General features: G+C 44.0%; 1 pseudogene across 1 annotated transcript; it reads left to right on the plus strand.

Moving 5' to 3' along the window:
* Window positions 1–1,278: 1,278 nt before the first annotated feature.
* On the plus strand, window positions 1,279–6,961 carry LOC310798799 (annotated as a pseudogene). The gene is made up of 5 exons: window positions 1,279–1,518; window positions 2,186–2,263; window positions 2,648–3,467; window positions 6,368–6,514; window positions 6,637–6,961. The product of its transcript is annotated as an uncharacterized misc_RNA (transcript).
* Window positions 6,962–21,797: the final 14,836 nt, after the last annotated feature.

Below are 21,797 nucleotides of genomic sequence, written 5' to 3' on the forward strand. Positions count from 1 at the left end.
CCTAAGTTGGTCACTCTCTATAGTGACTCTGTCAACCAGTAAATGATTTGAGTGTGCCTTAACCTCTTCAAAGATAATCACAACTTTAAGATCTTTCGTCTGCCTCAATGGACAAAAATGTGTATAGCACTATGACTTTTCGGAGACGGAACTCCCTCAATTCTTACTTTCGAAAGGAAGTCAATTCATTGCATTACAAATTTATGATAAGTTAATTTAAAACTAATTTAACCATAAAAATTAAAATAAATCCAATAACCATGTGTCTGGTGCAACTGTGTAAGGTTATATTTTGCAAGGGAAATAAACACTTCAGCAGATCCGTGTGTGAGACAGCACATGACACTGGGTGACTAACTCTCATGCTGCTGTCCATTTCCTCTAATGAGCTGAATCCGCTCATTTTGATTCTCTTTGTCTACATGGGTCATCAAAACCTGTGAGTGATAGTGTGAGATTTATTATGATGATAAAATAGACAAAAGTTCAAATAAACAGATTAGCCTAATAATTAACGGCCTGATACCGACTTGTTACATTACGATCTGTTCTCTGGGCATTATGTGTAAAGATAAATTTGTTTGAGAGAGGTTTGAGTAGTTCAATGAGAGATCCTTCAGAAAAAGTGGTTCATTGACTGTCTTTTCCAGCATTAGATGGGCTTTTGAAGGCTCAATAGAGACTGTATGACATGAACATGAATAACATATTTTGATATTTTCGCATGTTGCGCATTGTTTTCTAATCTTTCCAACCTCAAAGGAGTTGGCATGTTTCTGTGTGATAAAATAAAACACCGTGACCGCAATCACCGTCACAGACAAAGACTTGAATTCTTTGAACTATGGACTCTACTCTGAGAGGGTGTTCGAATTGCTGCCAAAAGTCATACAGTAGGCCTATGGTACTCTGCCTCTGTGCATCTTACGGCACAACACAAACCAGCTGCACTGCCAAGCAACAAGCAAGACTGTAATGGCAAAACTAGATAGGAAGAAGGCTTAAGGTAAGCATTTTAATTAGTGTGCATATGAGCTACTTGTAGCCTACCAAAAGTCTTATTGTTTTGTTTTGCTGAGTTTGGGTGTGTGAACTGTAAGGTCAACACAGTATTTCAAGTGATGTATGTTTCAGCATGCTTTTAAGAGACTGTCGAAGATAATCAGTCGTTTAAAGCTGTAGTCATTGTTAGAATCACTTGATGCATTTTGGGTGTTGCCTATTGTCCACAAATGCCTTTATTTATTCTTCTTGGCAGTAGAAACATTCATAGAAGCCATGAACTCAGCTCAGCAGCTACTCCGGTCCGAGAGAGATTTGCTGCGGAACTGAACTCGTGACCACCCAGCACCTTTGCGTTGGTTGCATGATGCTGAGGCGCTTTCATCTGCCCACTACCTGTCCTTATTGGAAAGGTCACCTTCCAATGCTGTGGCCCAGGCTCTAGAGACACTGTGTGTGCCAGTGAGGAGAGCAGCCAGAAGTTCTTACAGGTACTAGAAAATGTCCTGCTTTTTTGTATTCTGGTAAAATAGCTTGTGTATTTTATCCTAACAGATTGTGTTGCAAATATTTTTGAGTTGTTGTGTCTTATATGCTTTGAACAATAGCGCCACCTCTTGTTATAAGTGTGAAATTATTTGATTGAATACCATGTGACTGGGCTGGCCAGTAGGAGAGAACGTGGGTAGTGTCTAAATTGTTAGAATCTTCTAGAAGTGCCAGAAGCTGCTCACAGATCAATGCTGAATACGTATAAGAAGATATTTGCAGGAGTGGCACAGATGAGATGGGAGGCTAGCGCCTACAACTGTTAAAGTTGAAGGTGAGTTTGTATTAACAAGTAAAACATGTACATTTTAAGTTAAATTAATGGTGTCATTCAAAATCCTGCAGTCCAAACTGCAGGACTGGAACTAAAGACAACCACTGCCTGAGTAAGAGTCATAGGGCAATTATGAACAGGGCACAATTTAAATGCACTCTGATGTCTTGCCAAGTTCTCGGCCCTGATGGTGGCAAAGTGATTGCCTATATGCCTATAATATTTGGTTCAGCAATGAGAAAGGTACACAACAGTTAATGCAATGTTAATGTTAATGTGTCTCAAGTTAAATTAGTGTGTCCAATATCATGAGTGTCCAATATCATGATTTAATGTTTTTCTATGTTAATTTACCCACAGACAAGAAGTCTAAAGGCCCCATTGCTAAACTATTCAAAGGGAAGAGGAAGGGATTCAACATAACTGCTGAAGTCAAAGGTATAATTTCTTCTTTTATTAAAACTATGTCAAAGAAAATTATTCAAAATTTTCTTCCTAGCACCATAAAACCTCAGACATATTACACTTTATAAAGACAATGCTTCATTCATTTTGATATTGTGAAAATTCATTCAAATGATCTCTTCATGCAGTTAAAGAAGAACTGAAACCGGGCAGGTGTGAAGTTGGCCAATATCGAGGTATGTTAATATACTGACTATTTACTTATATTGAAATAGTAGAACTGCTGAATAATTTAGTGTAATCCTTCCTTGACAGAACTGATAAGTAATTAAAAACTATATTTTCTTGACTTAAGATGTCTTATGATCTAGCCAAATGTGTTTGCGTGATCCATTTGTTGCATATCTTCCATTGCAGTTCCCATTTCTGCCCATAAAACAACCCTTCTGAAACGGACAGAGCAACTAAAATGTTATTCAGAGGGGGAGGGAGAGGCTTCAAACTCAGCTTCTCACATCGAGATCTGCTACACTGATTCTTTCGTGACAGATGATAATGACTTAGTCGACAGCAGCCAACATGAGTACTTTGACCTAGCAAGTAGACGAGCTTGCATCTATGACCACCAGGCTTGCCAGCACATCTGCCCGTGCCATCTGCTGAGCCCCCAAGACACATCAGGACGGCCCCCGAAAAGGGTTAACGTGAAGGGTATTCCTGGCATAGGGAAGAGCGTAGCCTAGTGGTACAGAGACTGGTGTATGAGTGGGCGTTACGGGAGAAAATGCGTGAATGCACCTATGTTTTTGACCTGCGCTTTAGAGAGCTCAATCTGATCGATGTGCCACTGAGCTTACTGGACCTGCTTGGAGATCGGTTCTGGTACCTAAAGACAGTTATGCCTGTTTGTTTTTTTGCTTCGCCGAGCTCTTTGCTCTTCATCTTAGATGGATTAGATGAGTTGAAATTCCACCTGGACTGGAATACACCCGACAAGGACATGGACGTGGGGTCTAAGGTGGCAGTGTCAGAGCTGATGGTGGCTTTAATCAAGGGCACTCTTCTCCCTGAGGCCTCCGTTATTCTCACAACAAGGCCATCCCCCGAAGGGCTTTGAGGAGGAGCAGGTGAAGGAATACACCTCCAAGTTCTACAAAGACAGTAACATGGCTGAAAAGGTCTATGATTACATCCGGAACAAGGACAACCTGTTTGTGCTGTCCTACAAGAAGCTCTTGTCAGTGAATATAGTATTTTTCAAGAGAGTTGTAACTTTAAATATACTGTAGCGTTTCAGGTAATCCAAGTATTACCTGTAATGTGATGTGCAACATAAGTGTCTGGATTGTAGCTAGGAACTAATGTGTGCGGGTGTGTTCCTAGGGGAAACGGGGTATATAGGACCAGCGGCCGGGGTGCCGGAGGCAGTCAAGCTATGGAGTGAGCGAGACCGGGTGTTGTGTGTAGAGCTAGCTCTGTGAAGCTAGCTGCTAGGAGCTAAAGAAGCCTGTGAATAAAGAACCTGTACCAACTACAACTCTCCGTTCTTTGGCGTATCACCGATACGTTACATTGGTGTCAGACAGTAAAGCGGTAGCGCCTCTGATTCGGTCGAGAGGGGAGAGAGTGAGGAGGAACAGTGGAGAAAAGTTAGAGATCAAAGGCTCGAGCGACCTAGCGGTAGCGAGCTAGCTGTGTGAGCTAGCTGCTACGAGCGCCACGTGTGATGGTGCGCCTAGAAGAAAGCCTGTCGGCGAACGGGAGAAAAGAGGGGCTGACGACAGAGATCAGCTCGATGCTGGCGGGCATGGAAGCCCGTGTGTTGAAAGAAGTCAGACGGCTGGTGGAAGAAACTCCTGCCTGGGCAGTAGAGGTGATGCGGACGCTGCGAGAAGTCATGCAGCGGGTGGATTTGATGAGCGCAGAGGGAGCGCAGTGTGGAGAACGGCTGGAGGAACCACAAAATAGACTGTGTTTGAGCTGTGGAGAACCGGGCCATGTGGCGAGGTGGTGCCGAGGCGGACCCGGGAGACGGACCGGGTATGCGGGACAACGACATGGACAGCAGGGAGCCTGCTGGGCATGCGGCGCGATCGGACATTTAGCCAGAGAATGTCAAGAAGCTGTCGGGGATTGGAGGACAGCGAGAGAGGAGAGACAGGTGAGGCTTTGTTGGGCTTGCCAGTCGCCTGAACATTTAGCTAGAGACTGCACTAAGAGTGTGAACGCTGGAAGAGACACACAGCCGGGGGAGCAGCCGGAGCAACAGGCAGAGGAGCAGCGGAGTAGCGGAGCAGTGGAGCAGCCTGAGCAACAAGCGGCGGAGCAGCGGAGCAGTGCAGAGCCGATTGTTCTGGGCAGGAGAGTGACTGTTGAGCCGGCCCAGGCTAGCTGCTCTGCATACCAGCCGGTAGAGGGGGACATCATCATCAGCGACGAGACCATCAGGAGAGCGGGGATCGTTTTGAACAGCCAGAGGGAAGTGAGCGACATCATCTGCAGAGCTGTTACAGTCGGGGGAGCGGCACTCGTGTCCCCGGGGGAGCGAGAGGGGTCAAGGCCGGAGGAGACGCCCCAACCAAGCCGCTACACAGCCCCCACGGCCGCACTGCAGAAAGTCGAGGTGGAGATCGACGCCGATGGTGTCCGCCCTGCTGTCCTCAACACGCCGCACCCTGGGGGAGCGGGACGGGAGGACGAGCGAGTGCAAGAGGTGGAGCAGACAGACGAAGACAGGGCCATCTGGGAGGTCGACGGGCATGAGCGGAGACGCAGACAGATGGAGGATGCGGATATCGGTCCGGTGTATGCGTGGGTGGCGGCCGGACGCCGGCCCCCTGTGGAGGAGATTCACATGTTTTCCGGTGCCACGAAAGGATTGTGGAACATGTTTTCGGACCTGCAACTGGGTGGAGCTGGGGTTTTAGAGAGAAAGGGGCACGGGAAAAGCGGGACCCAGTGGGTGGTACCCGGTTGCCTGCGAGAATTGGCACTGAAGTGGATGCACAAGGGCCCATACGGTGATCGTGGGCCCGAAGAGACACTCAGCCTCATCCGTGGACATTTCTATTGGGGCAAACAAAAGGAGGACGTGCGGAGATACTGCAGGGAGTGTGAGGTCTGTGGGGCACAAAGGGGGGACCGAAAAGAGTTACACTGCAGAGGACTAACCCCACTGGGGGTTGAGCGGGACTAGCATGCTTTAGGTGGGACATAAGCTTTAAAAGGGGGGATGGAAATAGTGGTTGAAGTGAAGTGGGATAATGTGAATAAGAAAAAAAAGGTTTAAATGAAGGTAATGGAAAAAAGAATGATGTCAATGTGATGGGTTGTAAAGAGAAAAGAGGGAATGTAAATGTTGGGGCTTGTGTTAAGTGAAAATGTTGGGGAAAAGGGTGCTAATGGGAAGTAACTAAATGATGGTGGGAGTGAATGCAAAATAAGTGGTGTTAAAGAGAAGGGCTATTGGAATGGGAATGTGAATTGAAATGTGGGTTGAATTTAAAGGAATGGGAAAAGAGGGAAGAAATTAAAAGAAATGCAAATGGTGGTGGTGGAACGAAAATTAAGAAGTAGTGAAATAATAAGAGACAAATTGGGGGAATACAAAATGTTGTGGGGTGGTGTGTTTTGGTACAGGGGGATATGTGTGGGTTGTGGGTGTTAACGTGGGTGTTAACAAATGTTGGGTGAGGAGTATGTAGCGTTTCAGGTAATCCAAGTATTACCTGTAATGTGATGTGCAACATAAGTGTCTGGATTGTAGCTAGGAACTAATGTGTGCGGGTGTGTTCCTAGGGGAAACGGGGTATATAGGACCAGCGGCCGGGGTGCCGGAGGCAGTCAAGCTATGGAGTGAGCGAGACCGGGTGTTGTGTGTAGAGCTAGCTCTGTGAAGCTAGCTGCTAGGAGCTAAAGAAGCCTGTGAATAAAGAACCTGTACCAACTACAACTCTCCGTTCTTTGGCGTATCACCGATACGTTACAATACATTGGGATGGAGCCAAGTGATGTAGGCTAATTGACATAATGGGTGGAAATTAAATCTACTTCATAGGCTACTGTATAAAAGCTCCAGCCCTATATGAATCCTGTGCTGGTGTTACGTGTTACAGTTCATATCTGTCCTTTATACAGTATGTGTGGCAATAAGCTGGGTCCAGAGGGGGTTTTGAAGCTGTGGAACGCTCTGGAGTACAACACCAGTGGAGGAACTCTACCTGGACATCACTGGCATCACTGTCAACTGTCTCAGCAAAAAAACACCTCTCTGAAGACACTGATGTATGAGCAAAACAAATCAACTCAGGCTCAGTGCTCTCAATGTTATAATGCATGAACACACTGCCATCTAGTGTGAGTTAATGTCAAAGAATGACTCTCACCCTGGTAATTTTCTCGTATAGCATCGTTGGGAATGACATCAGAGAGGTGGGGAGGAAGAGGCTAAGGGAGCTGGAGCAACGTCGACCGGGACTCCGGATCATTGGAAACTTTGTGGACAACCTTGGATTACTTCAAGCCTACCTGGACTGGGTGGAGGAGATCCAGGCCGACCGGGACCAGATGAACTACTCTGTGAAGAATGCAGATGCCCTGCAGTCAGTGCTGAAGGGACTCTGGGTGGCAGGGGAAACAGGAGAAGGAGAGGAGGCAGCGAAAGCCAAGGAGCTGCAGGCAAAAATTATGGAACTTCTTAACTCCTCTTCGGATCTACCTGGTGGAAGATGAACCCAGGTTATAAATATGTGTGAGGTTGGTTTGAAGTGGTGGATGCTATATCCAATGATGTGTGTGTGTGAGTGTGTGTGTGTGTGTGTGTGTGTGTGTGTGTGTGTGTGTGTGTGTGTGTGTGTGTGTGTGTGTGTGTGTGTGTGTGTGTGCGTGCGCGCGCGCGTGTGTGTTTTTTTACCTAACAATGACATGGTGTAGTGATGTATGTAGTATAGAGACACTGCATGAAATAGGCCACGCCCATCACGGGGGAAAGGCTCCGTTCATTTCCACACACCAGCGTCATTTTCCTTGAATTAAACATAGCTAAAAGCTGTTGTGTTAAAAGCTGCGCAGACAACAAATGTAAAAAATCGCCAGTTAAAGTTTTTTTGTACTCCTGAGTAAAACAAGGAAGCCATTGAGAATTGGTGAGAAGAAAAATGTGGATCTAGCTGTCAAGGAAGTAAGTTGGCGTTTTCATCTTCCGTATATACGATCTTTTTCTGCAACACGCAACCATGCACGTGACATAGGATAACGCCAGGATTGGAGGGGGGCTTTCTGTTTTCCCCTGTCTTGGGCGTGGTTTCTGAATGATGACGCGTTACGCAGTGTCTCTATGATATGCTAATATTACATGACATGTTGAATTTGAACAGTGGGTGTGTCATCTCCTTTTTCACTCTCTTTCCAATTACATTGCACATCTATCTGAATGACGGAGGACTTCTGTGTCTGTTGTCCTATTTATGTTAACATACTTTAATAACCTCTTGTTTGGGAGCTTTGATGCAGCCCAGCTCTTTTCCTGGTGTAACCCGGAAGTAAACAGCTCTGGTCATGTGACAATTTACACTAAACATGTGACACTGCACATAATTTCATTGAGACCCTTTATTCTTTCAATATTTGCCGGAAATACATTGATACATCATTCAGTAACATTTTTAGAGGCTTATAACGGAAATAGGGCTTTTCTTTTTTGTCCGAATGAAATGTTACATGATAATATAAATGAATCGCTTATAAGCATTTTACAAAATGTCTATGGAAAAATTAATGGCTCACCAGTCACTCACCACAGCCATCCAATGACAATTAATCATGAGACTTAATCTTCTTGGAAACTATTTTTATATCATTCTGATTGGTCTTAGATTTGTGTCATAGTTCCGACATGAGCCTAACCCCCCCACCTGCCCAGGTCCCCCATATGGTAGATCCGGCCCTGATAACAGTTACAAAGGCATTGCATGGAGTTCGCTGCTTCTCGGGGTGTATAGACAGTGTTAATTGGCAGGCTGGCTGGGGGTCAGACAGACATTTCTGCGTCGTCGTGGGTATTTATTTTTGGTACATTTAATGACATATTAATAAATGAATGAATTAATAAATCAATCAATTAATCAATTAATTATTATGCCAGTTTCGGTACCCCATAATGTCTCAAAAAAGCATTATACATTTTTACATAAGAATATCACCTCAACCTAGCTGCTGTTATTTTCTCATTTGTGTATATCAAAACATTCACATCATTTGACAATTATTTTTTATCAAATTGATTGTGTGAAATTTAATTGATAATATATTAAAAACAGAAATTACTCCCAGCAGTCTTTAAAAAAATACTACCACTACTTCTACTACTAATAGGCTACTAGGCTACTACTACTAGGCTACTATAAAGCTACTGTGTGTATAGGTATATATCTATATCTATCTATATCTATGTATCTATCAATCTCTCTCTCTCTCTCTCTCTCTCTCTCTCTCTCTCTCTCTATATATATATATATATATATATATATACACACACACACATACAAGGGATCAGCCGAGCAGCATTTTGGTAAACAAACTGGGTGGCAACGGCAATGGCACCCTATGGAGCCTGAGTTTGAGCGTCTGACTCTAGCCAGCTGACCATGTTTACAATTTAAAAACGACAGTTCACACAACTTTAACACGACATGCATATATTATACATCAAACTCTTGAGCGATGTGATGTATACTTTTTGAGATATTGTTTGTTTGGCACAACTCCAGACTTTTTGGAGTGTGCACCAAAATCATGTCAACATTTTACAATGCTGTGCTGGAAAGCCTGATCAGATATGACATGGCGGCATGCATGGTTTGGGTCTCTTACAGTCAAGCTCAAATCTCGAATTTTAAAAATGGTTAACACAGCCATGCATGAAAGTGATCGGCAAGAAAGAACCACTGATGCTCCAGTCCATCTTTGAGAAAAAGGTCATCAGCCTGGCTCATAGAGCTCTGACCGACCCTTCTCACATTTTATTTGCAGAATATGAGTTGTTACTGTACCTTCTGGCAGAAGATTCAGAGCCAGCAGATACAGGAGCAACCGCTATAAGCTCTCCTTCCTCCCCACCTCGATTGCACTTCTGAACAAACAGCCTGCTCTTCCCCCAGGCTGTAGCAACCCATAGTATGTAGGTGGAGGCACGGTAGGAACGGTGATCTTAGCCCCATGTTTTACCTTCTTATCTTATTTCTTTTACTTATCATTTAATCTTATTTTAATGTATTATTCTTTTACTCTTTTATTCTTTTATCCAATATCTCGTTGCTGGTTTTATTGTTGATTTTATATTCTCTTTTACCTACGGGTATGTATGATTTAAACAAATTGTGCAATAGGGCTTGTGCAATTTTATGTCTCAGTTGGCATCTCCCCACTGTGTCTTAGTGCAATGCTGTGTCTGTCCTGCTTGTGTGTTCTTGTGTTTTTGTAACAGATGTGGCTATGCGCACTTTTTGCCCAAGACAAATTTCCCTTCTTTTTTTTTTTAATGTTTTTTTCCCGATTTTTTAGCACGTGGGAGTTTCACGCTATTCCAACCAGTTCCCCTCCCTCTGAACAGGCGCCCTTAACGATCAGAGGAGGAACCATATAAGCAACCAGGATGTTGCATGTTTTTGTGAAGGGGGTTCCTATATGAAGGAAACCCGCGGGAGGCACGGGGAGAACATGCAAACTCCACACAGAAAGGCCATTTTCCCGACCCCCACCCGGGTGGTGGGCACTCGAGGACATGCGGACGGGCACGCATTGCCTCAGTGTTCACATCGGCCCAGGTGGGAATCGAACCCACGACCTTCGAGCTGTGAGGCGATAGTGCTTACCACTGCACCACCGTACCTCCCCACCTTCCCCACCTTCCCCACCTTCCCTTCTGGGACAATAAAGTTTATCTCATCTCATCTCACTCATACTAGTTAATGGGGTTACGCATTTTTGGGTGGCAGTGACGTCACGCTGATTCATCCTATATATATATATATATATATATATATATATATATAAAATATATATATATATATATATATATATATATAGGATGAATCAGCGTGACGTCACTGCCACCCAAAAAAATATATATATATATATATATATATATATAGGATGAATAACCATAATCTAACCTTTCATTATCTTATCCCTTGTACAGTAAGTTCTGGTCCAGCTCAAGTGCCGGTGCCATTCTTCATATCCACAGTTGCTGTTCTAACAGCAGCACTAGTGTGTGTTCTGGTGTTTGCTATCAGGTAGGGTGACTGCTTGGCTAACCCAAAATGATCAGATTATCTGTACACAGCAAAATCATGTGTTCATTTAACTTGATGTGGTCAATAGCTCTATGGACAAACAACTCCAGTCAATACTTGTCAACTTCAAATAATTGTCACTGAAAAATCTAAATCACACTGGAAAATGTGTTGTATAATATTATATTGGCTTTCTCAGTGATCATAGTCCATCATCCTGTCACTAACAAATCCACACGGGAAAACCAAAACCAAAATTAATTTGACCATTTAACATGAACTTTGTCAAATCCTATTTTTCAGGGCTCGGAAGACATGCCATACCCCTCGTATGAGTCAGACCACAGTTGACACTGGCACTGTTGTGACCAACCAAGCTGTGACAAATGTGGAGGGAAATTAGGTAAATTTTTAGACTCAAAGTCTGTCCTTTAGGTAATCAAACAGCGATCAGTAACATATCTGTACCACTGACATTTTTGGGATTTCAGGCGCCTACCATGCCACAGGAGGACATCTACATCAACATGCAACATGCTGGATCTCAAGGTGCTGAGAGAACCAAATACACCTGTAATAAACCAAACCTAGAGGCCTCTCATCCTGGGCCTAAACATCTGTCTTCATCCACAACTGTCTCTGAGATGAGCCACATCATCCCGCCAAGCTCTGAGTCGCACGAGGTACAAGCACAGAGCAGAAGAATGAGGAGGGCGGCGAGGAGTTGTACTCCAATGTGATTTGGAAGAACAAGAAGCCCATGAAGAAAAAGAAGGGAGAAGACTCGAGGGATACACAGCCAGCTGGTAGTTCCTACCTGGGTACGGTAATTGACAGCAAGCTGAAGTTTGATCTGAATACCGACATGCTGTGTAAGAAAGGTCAGCAGCGCCTTTTCTGCCTTAGGAAGCTGGCCAAATTTCAGGTTGATAAAACTCTGATGAAAATGTTCTATGGTGCTTTTGTGGAGTCTGTCATTTCATTTTCCATAATCTGCTGGTATGGTAATCTTTGTACTAAAGACAAGAACTCCCTGGGGAGAATAGTGAAGGTGGCTTCAAAAATAGCCGGAACCCAGTTCAGAAGCCTGGACCAGATCTGTAATAATCAGGTGCTGAAAAAAGCTGTGTCCATCCGATCAGATGATGCCCACCCTCTGAGGTTCGAATATGAGCTGCTTCCTTCCGGGCTCCGCCTTCGTGCCCCCATAGTTAAAAAGAACAGATACAGAAATTCCTTTGTGCCTGTCTCTATCAGAGCGTTGAACGCTGCTGGGGTACAAATGTAATGTCTCCTCATCTGCCGTTGCTGTTATTTTGTTACTTATTTATTTGATTTATTTGATCCTTTTATTCTTTTATTCTTTTATCTTTATTTATTCTTAGGGGTACAGTACAGTATATCTGTATTATATACTTTGTCTGCCCTTTGGTCTGGACCAAGGTTTTTTCTTTTGTGCTTTAATACAATGATACATTGTAGCTCTTTCTTGTGATATAAATGTGCTGCTGAGAGTGAACTGCACTTTGCTACTATGCACTTTATATCTCTACTGTGCACTTTAGATCATTGCTACTGTTGTCATTTGCACTTTAACTATTGTGTTGCACTTTAAACTGCTGCTCTAGACTGTTTTTACAATGTTTTTTTGTCTTATTTGTTTTTATGTATGTACTTTGTACTACGCTTTTTGCAATCCAATTTGCCCTTTTGGGACACTTAATAAATCTTGAATCTTGAATCTTGAATCTACCTCGAGGAGGAGAGGTACATGCTGGGAGAGATGGGCAGTGCAAGCCTGAATGATGACCTGAGGTCGACGCAGAGTGCCGAAAAGCCGACAGAATGTGAATATGCTAAGGTTAAATTTAAGACCAAGAAGTAGATCAGTGCTGTATTCTTGTCTTCAATATCCAAACACCATCTGAAGCGTTTCAGATCAGAGTTTCTTGACCAATTTAAGATTTCTTTTTAGATTTAGATTATTTTAGATTTTATGCATTATTTTTTTTCTTAGAATCTGCAGTTACAAATATGTATTGCCTGAACTTTTAATCTCACATTTATATCCACCATTGCAACTTCTAGTATGATGACTTTAATATGTGAAAGGTCAAGGTCAAGGTCAATAGATATGAGACTATACTGATCCCATACTTTAACAATGATTTATGGTTAATTTGCATGTTCTACTGTGTGAGTGCGCAATAATGACAAATATGTTCACATTTTTTCTGTTAGTCGTTTTGCTCATGTATTTGGCAGCATGGTCAGGTGTATTGATTTCAACTCCCTTGTTGTTTTATATTACTTTTTTAAAGCTGCAATGAGCACTGACCACTAGAGGGCGACACAAGAGCTGTCAAACAGAGACTGTTACCCGGCTTTGCTGGGGAATTTGACAACAAGCTTTAGAAAAGAGGTGCAAATAGCACTTAATAAATGAAATCTAAATTAGTTTCAGGATTGGTTACAGTCTGATATTGCTTATTGCAGGTTTAATTTTAACTATATTGGCTGTATATTGATATGGAATAATCTATTGTACTTACAGACAGACAGACAGACAGACAGACAGACAGACAGACAGACAGACAGACAGACAGACAGACAGACAGACAGACACACAGACACACAGACACACAGACACACAGATAGATAGATAGATAGATAGATAGATAGATAGATAGATAGATAGATAGATAGATAGATAGATAGATAGATGTTTTATTGTTTTATTACTTTTTTGCATGTCTTATGAATAAACACAAATAAGGACAACAGGTTACAGAGCCATGTTTTCAGTCTTTATCTGTGGTTCAGGACAACTGATTTAAATTAGTTCATCAAGTTTCCTGTTTGAGGCAGAAAAGAACCGAGGGGAGCGGGGTTTCGCACTATATAACTATGACTATCATTAACCCCCATCAACTATAACTAGGCTATATGGGCCCTATTCTCCCACAAGCCTTCGGCGCTAAAACGGGCCTTAAACGCAAAAAAAACGTGCCTTGCGCCTGTTTTGGGACGATATCAATATGGCTTTACGCTGCCAAATGCGCTTTAGGCCGAATGGGCGTGGCGCAGTCCCAGAATGGGCCAGAGTGGGCGTGTCGGCCTTAAATCTCGGCATACTGCTATCTTCCCACCTGGCGTAAATTTAGCGCTTTGCGCTTTTGAAAACCAGGCCTATTCAGTGCAGCCAGTTGCGCGGAGCGCTCCCCTCTGGCTCTCTCCCTCCCCTCTGGCTCTCTCCCTCCCCTCTGGCTCTCTCCTCTGTCACCCTTCTCTGTGTCACTCTCTCCCTCTCTCCTCAGTCTGACAGGCACAATACGACTGTCTCTCTCTGACTCCCTCGCTCAGACAGACACAACACACGTCCTATTTACCTTATTCTTTGCCCACACATGGATGCTTCCGCATTACGTCATTTCGTAATAGTATTTCCGTTTTGACTTGCCAAAAACCCCGCAGGCAAAATGGCCGCGCACACTCCGCTCCTAAAGTGACAAAATTACTCCCCCATAAACTAACATATCTTGGCCAATACGTATGTAACATACAAAATAAAACAACCCGTAATATCTTAATTTTATGTAGAATGCAGAGGACATGTAACTGTTTAGTTAAACTTGCATTCCAGGAATATTGTGCTCTAAAGATGACGTTAGTGGAGTCGAGGCTGTTGCGTCCTGAAACCCACATAGGTTGCGTGCGATTCGAGGCGTAACCTATGTGCGATTCGAAATAACGCATCCGAGATAGAAACGTTATGAATATAGCCACGTTATAAACAACAAACTAACGCTGGTGATCCATATGGAAACAGTGTTACTCGAAATGGTTAAAAGTTATATCAATTTGGTCATTCAGTGGCATTTTACTGCCATATAACATAACTAACTAGTGGCTAATATTAGCCACAGAAGGCAACTAGCGCTGAACCGGAAGAACAAATACGTTTGCGTTGAACGCGGAAGAGAGAAAAAGTGGGCGTGGTGAATAAGGTGAATAGGAAATAGCAGTTGTAAGTTCACTGCCTGTGAATGTCCCAGCATGCAATTGGGTACTCCATTTCGCTACTAAATAGCAACCAAATGAGGCGAAATAGATATAAAAGGTCAATCTAAAATAATGTGTAATGGTAACACAGCCTGCAATTGTAGAACATTTCAATATTGGACCAAATAAAACATCGAAATTAAAACACCACCCTAAGTGAAACATATATGTCCTCCTGGGCCTATATATATCCCTTGTCGATTTAACGCGCTTCAGAACGCGCTTCTACTGTCATGTGCTATACTGTGATGTCCGCTCCAATAACTTGGCCCTACTTCACATTTAGTTTTACAATAAAAACACATTTATGCAATGACTTTACATAATGTAGGGTATATTTATGTGCATCATTCTACCTGCAGCAGGGGAGAGAAAACGATATCGTTCTGGACAAACTTTGGTAACACTTCATAATACTGTAACACAAAAAATGGGTAGTTACTGAGGAACGAGTAAGGAACGAACCATTAGTTCATGAATAGTTAATGATTAGTTAATGAGTAGTTGATAGGTAGTTCCTTAATGGTAGTTACTTAAGAACTGACCATTAGTTACCATGTTAACGAACCAGTAAGTAATGATTACTTCCTTAATTTTTTTTTTTTAATTCACTAGTTGTTAAGTAATGGTAAAGTAAGCAGGAAGTAATGGTGTATTCCTTAGTAACTACTCAGTAAGATGTACTGCTTTACTTGAGGGGGCACAAACATGTTAAGTAATGGTAAAGTAAGCAGGAAGTAATGGTGTATTCCTTACTAACAACTCGGTAAGATGTACTGCTTTACTTGAGGGGGCACAAACATGGGAACTAATGGTAAAGTAAGCAGGAAGTAATGGTGTATCCCTTAGTAACAACTCAGGAAGATGTACTGCTTTACTTGAGGGGGCACAAACATGGGAACTAATGGTAAAGTAAGCAGGAAGTAATGGTGCATTCCTTACTAACAACTCGGTATATACTATAGTCCTGAGTTGTTACTAAGGGATACACCATTACTTCCTGCTTACTTTACCATTAGTTCCCATGTTTGTGCCCCCTCAAGTAAAGCAGTACATCTTCCTGAGTTGTTACTAAGGGATACACCATTACTTCCTGCTTACTTTACCATTAGTTCCCATGTTTGTGCCCCCTCAAGTAAAGCAGTACATCTTACCGAGTTGTTAGTAAGGAATGCACCATTACTTCCTGCTTACTTTACCATTACTTAACATGTTTGTGCCCCCTCAAGTAAAGCAGTACATCTTACTGAGTAGTTACTAAGGAATACACCATTACTTCCTGCTTACTTTACCATTACTTAACAACTAGTGAAATATTTAAAAAAAAATTAAGGAAGTAATCATTACTTACTGGTTCGTTAACATGGTAACTAATGGTCAGTTCTTAAGTAACTACCATGGGAACTAATGGTCAGTTCTTAAGTAACTACCATTAAGGATCTTTAAGGAACTACCGATTAACTATTAATGAACTAGTGAATGAAAACAAATGAAAAAAAGTTTTTTTTAGGGAAGTAATCATTACTTACTGGTTCGTTAACATGGTAACTAATGGTCAGTTCTTAAGTAACTACCATTAAGGAACTACCTATCAACTACTCATTAACTAATCATTAACTATTCATGAACTAATGGTTCGTTCCTTACTCGTTCCTCAGTAACTACCCATTTTTTGTGTTACAGTATTATGAAGTGTTACCCAAACTTTCACCAATATAAAATTAATCTCATCATATAGGGATAGGCTATATTTTTCTAGCTGATGCCTTTAGAACATTCTTTTCACTTTGATCTTGCTATAGTGTAGCGTATTTACATGCTTGCAGTATTTAAACTGCAGTTAGATTGGTTTGAGAAGCATAATAATATGGAATAATAGCCTATAATGGAGACAGACAGACTGGATGAAGGGAGGGGGGGGGGGGGGGCAGAGCGCTTGGCTTTCATCAGGTTTTGCGGGACCGCTGGAATTGGAGCTAAAAAGGCAAGTGTGCGATTCGTTTATTGCACTTATCCAATGAGCATGACGGTGCATAATTTTACGCTTAAAAGGCGTGGTTGTAATACTTAGGCTGTGTGTAGCGCCAGCACGACGATATCAAGTGCGCTGGTCCACGCCCACTGATTTGCGCTGCGCCAGGCGCTCGGCCTAGAAACAGCGCCGATGCAACGATAGGGGCCCATATCTGTATGTGGGCCATCACAGGCACATTCATTCAGAGCAGCTCCTCTGGCAAGGTAAGCCATCTTGTCCATACTGTATCACTCATCAAGGAAAAATTGGATTGAAAAAATACCTCTGAAATTTTCAAAGCACACAACGGTCCACTGAAAGGGTAACGGTAACCAAGTTGTTTTAGTTGGCTGGCTTTCCATCCCGCTCCTGGCTTTTCATCCAGCTCCTGGCTTTTCCACCCGGCTCCTGTCTTTTCATCCAGCTCCTGGCTTTTCCATCCGGCTCCTGGCTTTCCACCCGGCTCCTGGCTTTCCATCCGGCTCCTGGCTTTCCATCCAGCTCCTGGCTTTCCACCCAGCTCCTGGCTTTCCACCCGGCTCCTGGCTTTTCATCCGGCTCCTGGCTTTCCACCCGGCTCCTGGCTTTCCACCCGGCTCCTGGCTTTCCACCCGGCTCCTGGCTTTCCATCCGGCTCGTGGCTTTCCATCCAGCTCCTGGCTTTCCATCCGGCTCCTGGCTTTCCATCCGGCTCCTGGCTTTCCACCCGGCTCCTGGCTTTCCACCCGGCTCCTGGCTTTCCACCCGGCTCCTGGCTTTCCATCCGGCTCCTGACTTTCCATCCAGCTCCTGGCTTTTCCATCCGGCTCCTGGCTTTCCACCCGGCTCCTGGCTTTCCATCCGGCTCCTGGCTTTCCACCCGGCTCCTGGCTTTCCATCCGGCTCCTGGCTTTTCCATCCGGCTCCTGGCTTTTCCATCCAGCTCCTGGCTTTTCCATCCGGCTCCTGGCTTTCCACCCGGCTCCTGGCTTTCCATCCGGCTCCTGGCTTTCCATCCAGCTCCTGGCTTTTCCATCCGGCTCCTGGCTTTCCACCCGGCTCCTGGCTTTCCATCCGGCTCCTGGCTTTCCATCCAGCTCCTGGCTTTACATCCGGCTCCTGGCTTTCCCTCCAGCTCCTGGCTTTCCATCCGGCTCCTGGCTTTCCATCCGGCTCCTGGCTTTCCACCCGGCTCCTGGCTTTCCATCCAGCTCCTGGCTTTCCATCCAGCTCCTGGCTTTCCACCCGGCTCCTGGCTTTCCATCCGGCTCCTGGCTTTCCATCCAGCTCCTGGCTTTCCACCCAGCTCCTGGCTTTCCACCCGGCTCCTGTCTTTTCATCCAGCTCCTGGCTTTCCACCCGGCTCCTGGCACTTTCTACAAGCTTTCTCGTGACTGCTATTGGCTTCATATGGCGATGATGCATGGGAGAACAATTAGCCTCATAGTGCATTTCAAACTATCATGGAACGTTAGATGTGCATGTGATTTGTTCTATCAGGTAGAAGAGAGCCAGTGGAGCAGAGCCAAGAATTAAAAGCTCCAAATGACAGGCAAGCTGAGTCTGGCCCACCCCAAGTATAATTCAACCAAGGTGAAGATGCCCAGCAGTTTATGTGGAGCCTAGGAGAGTTGGGCCTGGTTCCAAAGTTCCAAACTGAATCAACGGTCCTCAGTAACCTTTCCATAAAGATACACACATGAGCCTGGTTCCAAACTGAATCTGCTCTCCTGACAACACATTCAGCCACATTCTGGGGAAATGCGTTGGCAGGCAGGATTCCAAAAGAAATGTCTTATGCATCCCCTGACAATGGAAAGTACTCCGCTCCAACACATAGCCTTCCTCCTAAATGCTTTCAGGGCAGCTGTGGAAGGGTTTTGCAACCGAGGCACAGATACAGAGACAGAGGGAGAGAGAGAGAGAGAGAGAGAGAGAGAGAGGGAGGGAGAGGGAGAGAGGGAGAGGGAGAGAGAGAGAGAGAGGGAGGGAGGTAGAGAGAGAGAGAGAGAGGTAGAGAGAGATAGAGAGAGAGAGAGAGAGAAGGAGGGAGAGAGAGAGAGAGAGAGAGAGAGGGAGGTAGAGAGAGAGAGAGGTAGAGAGAGAGAGAAGCAGCCAAGCAGGAATAAGAAAAACAAAAACAAACAAAAAAACAACAACCATACTTTTGGTGGACTGATAGTTTTGAAGCCATTCTTCAAACCGAGAAAAACAAAATAAAACATGACATGGGTGCAAGTATTTGAACCCTCTCGGATGTGCTTGATTTAGCTTGTCAGATGCTTGAACTGCCTCATATGCTATCGACAGGAGATGGTCCCGGCCCACTTCCAAGCTAGTGTTTATCAGGGCCTAATTGCCCATCCTCGCTAACCTCTTCCCCCCTAGCGGGCCCGCCGGCGGGCTGAGCCCTTGTCATCTCTCACAAATGACTCTCTATAGCAGCTTAGGAAGCAGGCAGGGAGACGTACAGCACACCAAAATGTCGGGAAGAAACGTGGCTACAAAACTCTGACAAGCATTTGTATTCAAACGAAAAATAATTCCAACCCCAAGCAACAATATCACCATGTAGCAAAAACAAGAAAACAGTGCATGCCTGCGTTTATGTGGTGATTTGTTTTTGTGAGTGAATATTTTCTCTCCAAACGAGGCGGCTTTCGAAAGCTCGGAGTCTCCTCTTTCCAAAGAGGTATAGCTCGTCTCTGAGAGATGAAAACTCACTCAGTAGGCTGTCAAAGAACAGCAAAAAAGTGTTTAACGTTTTACAGATAAAACTACAAGTTATGTCTTACCTTTGCCGTTTTCCAATCAAAAGTTGTGTTTGACTTCATAAAAACGCTACTAATTGCTACTCCTAATGCCTCTTCATCATCTTAAAGCGTTGTTTTTTTACAGTCATCGTGTTTACAAAGCCATATGGAGGATTTTACATGGAGTGGTCATCTTCACAGAATAGACGAGCTTTGGGTTCAGTCGACAGCATTTCCTGAAAAAACTGCCTGACGTAAATTATTTCAGTTCACGTCGATTCTATTGGCTCTGACGCTTCCATAGAGGTGTCAATCATCTAAATAGGCCAATGGGGTCCCGAGATATCCCTCTGCGTATCGCCCCAGGCTTTGCAGGCAAATTGAAGAAGCCCTTTTGATGCATTTCACAGAGTAAAAATACAGATATAAGGCTTGAGGGTTATCCAAACCATAACGCATATTAACTGAGTACCTATAGTGATATGTAAATAGGAGAAAAAAAAGGTATTTCAGTCTTCTACCATAGAAAACTCAAATGGCACCATGATGCCCAAAATGTGCCCAGATCAGGTCCGCCTGGGCCTACATGTAGTAAATCATCTGTAAAATTGCTCTGGTTCACTTTCTAAGGATTTCCTTTGATACAAGCACTCATAAGATATTAGTCTACTGCTCCATAGAATAATTTGGCTACCAACCCATGATTTTCAGGTGCTTTTCATCCAAAATAGTGTTGTTTTTTTTAGGCGGAGCTTGAATTTTTAATTTTTTGCCATGTTCCAACTGATTTTACTCTGAGACAGTACTTTTGTAATTGATTCTGACACTTCTACAGCAATCTCACAGGTGTTGGCTAGCTTTTGAAAAAAATAATTTTCAGAAAATACCCTGTAGTTGTGGAGATATACTCCATTCAGTTCGGGCATGTCATTTTCGGCAGGTGAGCTGAAAAATAGGCTTAGGGATTAACAGGTTTTAAATGGTGAATCTGGGTAGTGCAGTCAGTGTAGCGGCTTGGTCAGACACAATTGGCTGTGTCTGCGGGTGGGAAGCTGGTGGGATGTGTCCTGGTTGCTGCAGTAGTGCCTCCTCTGCTCGGGCTTCGCCGGGGTGCCTGTTCAGGGGGAGGGGAACTGGGAGGAATAACGTGATTCTCCCACGCTCTACATCCTGTCTGTGAAACTCCTCACTGTCAGGTGAAAAGAAGCGGCTGCCGACTACATGAATCGGAGGAAGCGTGCTAGTCTACAACTCTCCCCAGATTGGCGACACCTGGTGCAAGTTTGGGACAGCAGGGGCCAAGTAGCCTACAATTGAGGAGAAAAATGTATAAAAAATTAGAAAGGAGAGGTGGCAGTTCCACCTAAATCTCACTGACATAGGCTAGCTAGGCCTACTGCACTTGTCCTTGTTCAATGACACAGCTTCAAAAAGAAGAGATGATGTCTCATGTCTGTCTATGCAGCTGTCAGCCATAATGTCCTCCTGATGTCATGCATTTTGCTGCCCCATTGGCAGGAAGTGCTTATTACAATATTTATGAGAACGCTACAGGGGTCAATTCAAGTCTATGATGGCAAGGTGAATTCAGCCGAGGATAATTTTGAGTTGATGGCATGCAAGGGGCATGCAAGGGGTGGGGGAGAGAGAGAGAGAGAGAGAGAGAGAGACAGAGAGAGAGAGAGAGAGAGAGAGAGAGAGAGAGAGAGAGAGAGAGAGAGAGAGAGAGAGAGAGAGAGAGAGAGGGAAAGAGACACGCGCGCGCACGCACGCGCGCACGCACGCGCACACACGCGCGCACGCACGCGCACACACGCGCGCAACTTCATTTCCGCTGGGCCCCTCCCTCCCAGCGATGATGTAATGTCATGAATATTGAAGCAGTCGGGCTGGTGATCGGGAGGGAGGCGCTCGAGTCAGCATCCCTCTGTCTCCCCATCACCGCTACCCTTCGGGATCCGACAAAACAGACAGAAATGGTAAGGGAAATCATTTTGAGGCGCATGACATTTATTTAAGGTGCTTTTCCTTCATCACTTGTAGGCTATCTCTCTATTGGATGAATGTGACAACTGTAGCTATAAGGACAACCGACTGAATGTGGACCATTCATCTTATCTGCTGTTGGGCCTAGCTTACTGTCTGTTGCTGGCCCTTCCTTGTAAACAAAACAAAATAATAATAATAATGTTTTTTTAATCAAATAGGCTATTTATTGGAGGCAACACTGATTGAGAGATTGGTGATTAGCAGTCGACCCTTTGGTTCTTCTGAAACTAAATAGACAAAAGGAAAAAACACCGCCAGCTATGTGCATATAGGGCATTGTGTCTTTGCTCCTGCCTGACCTATTAGGCTATATAGCTCATCTTCGATCGTTTGAGTCATCGAGCATATTCGATATGATGAGTAAAGATGATGGCTGACCGAAAAGCTCTTCTGTCAGCCAATTATAGCCTATCTCT

Source organism: Poromitra crassiceps (assembly GCF_964638095.1).
Source record: "Poromitra crassiceps genome assembly, chromosome: 1".
In the NCBI taxonomy this organism is placed as follows: Eukaryota; Metazoa; Chordata; class Actinopteri; order Beryciformes; family Melamphaidae; genus Poromitra; species Poromitra crassiceps.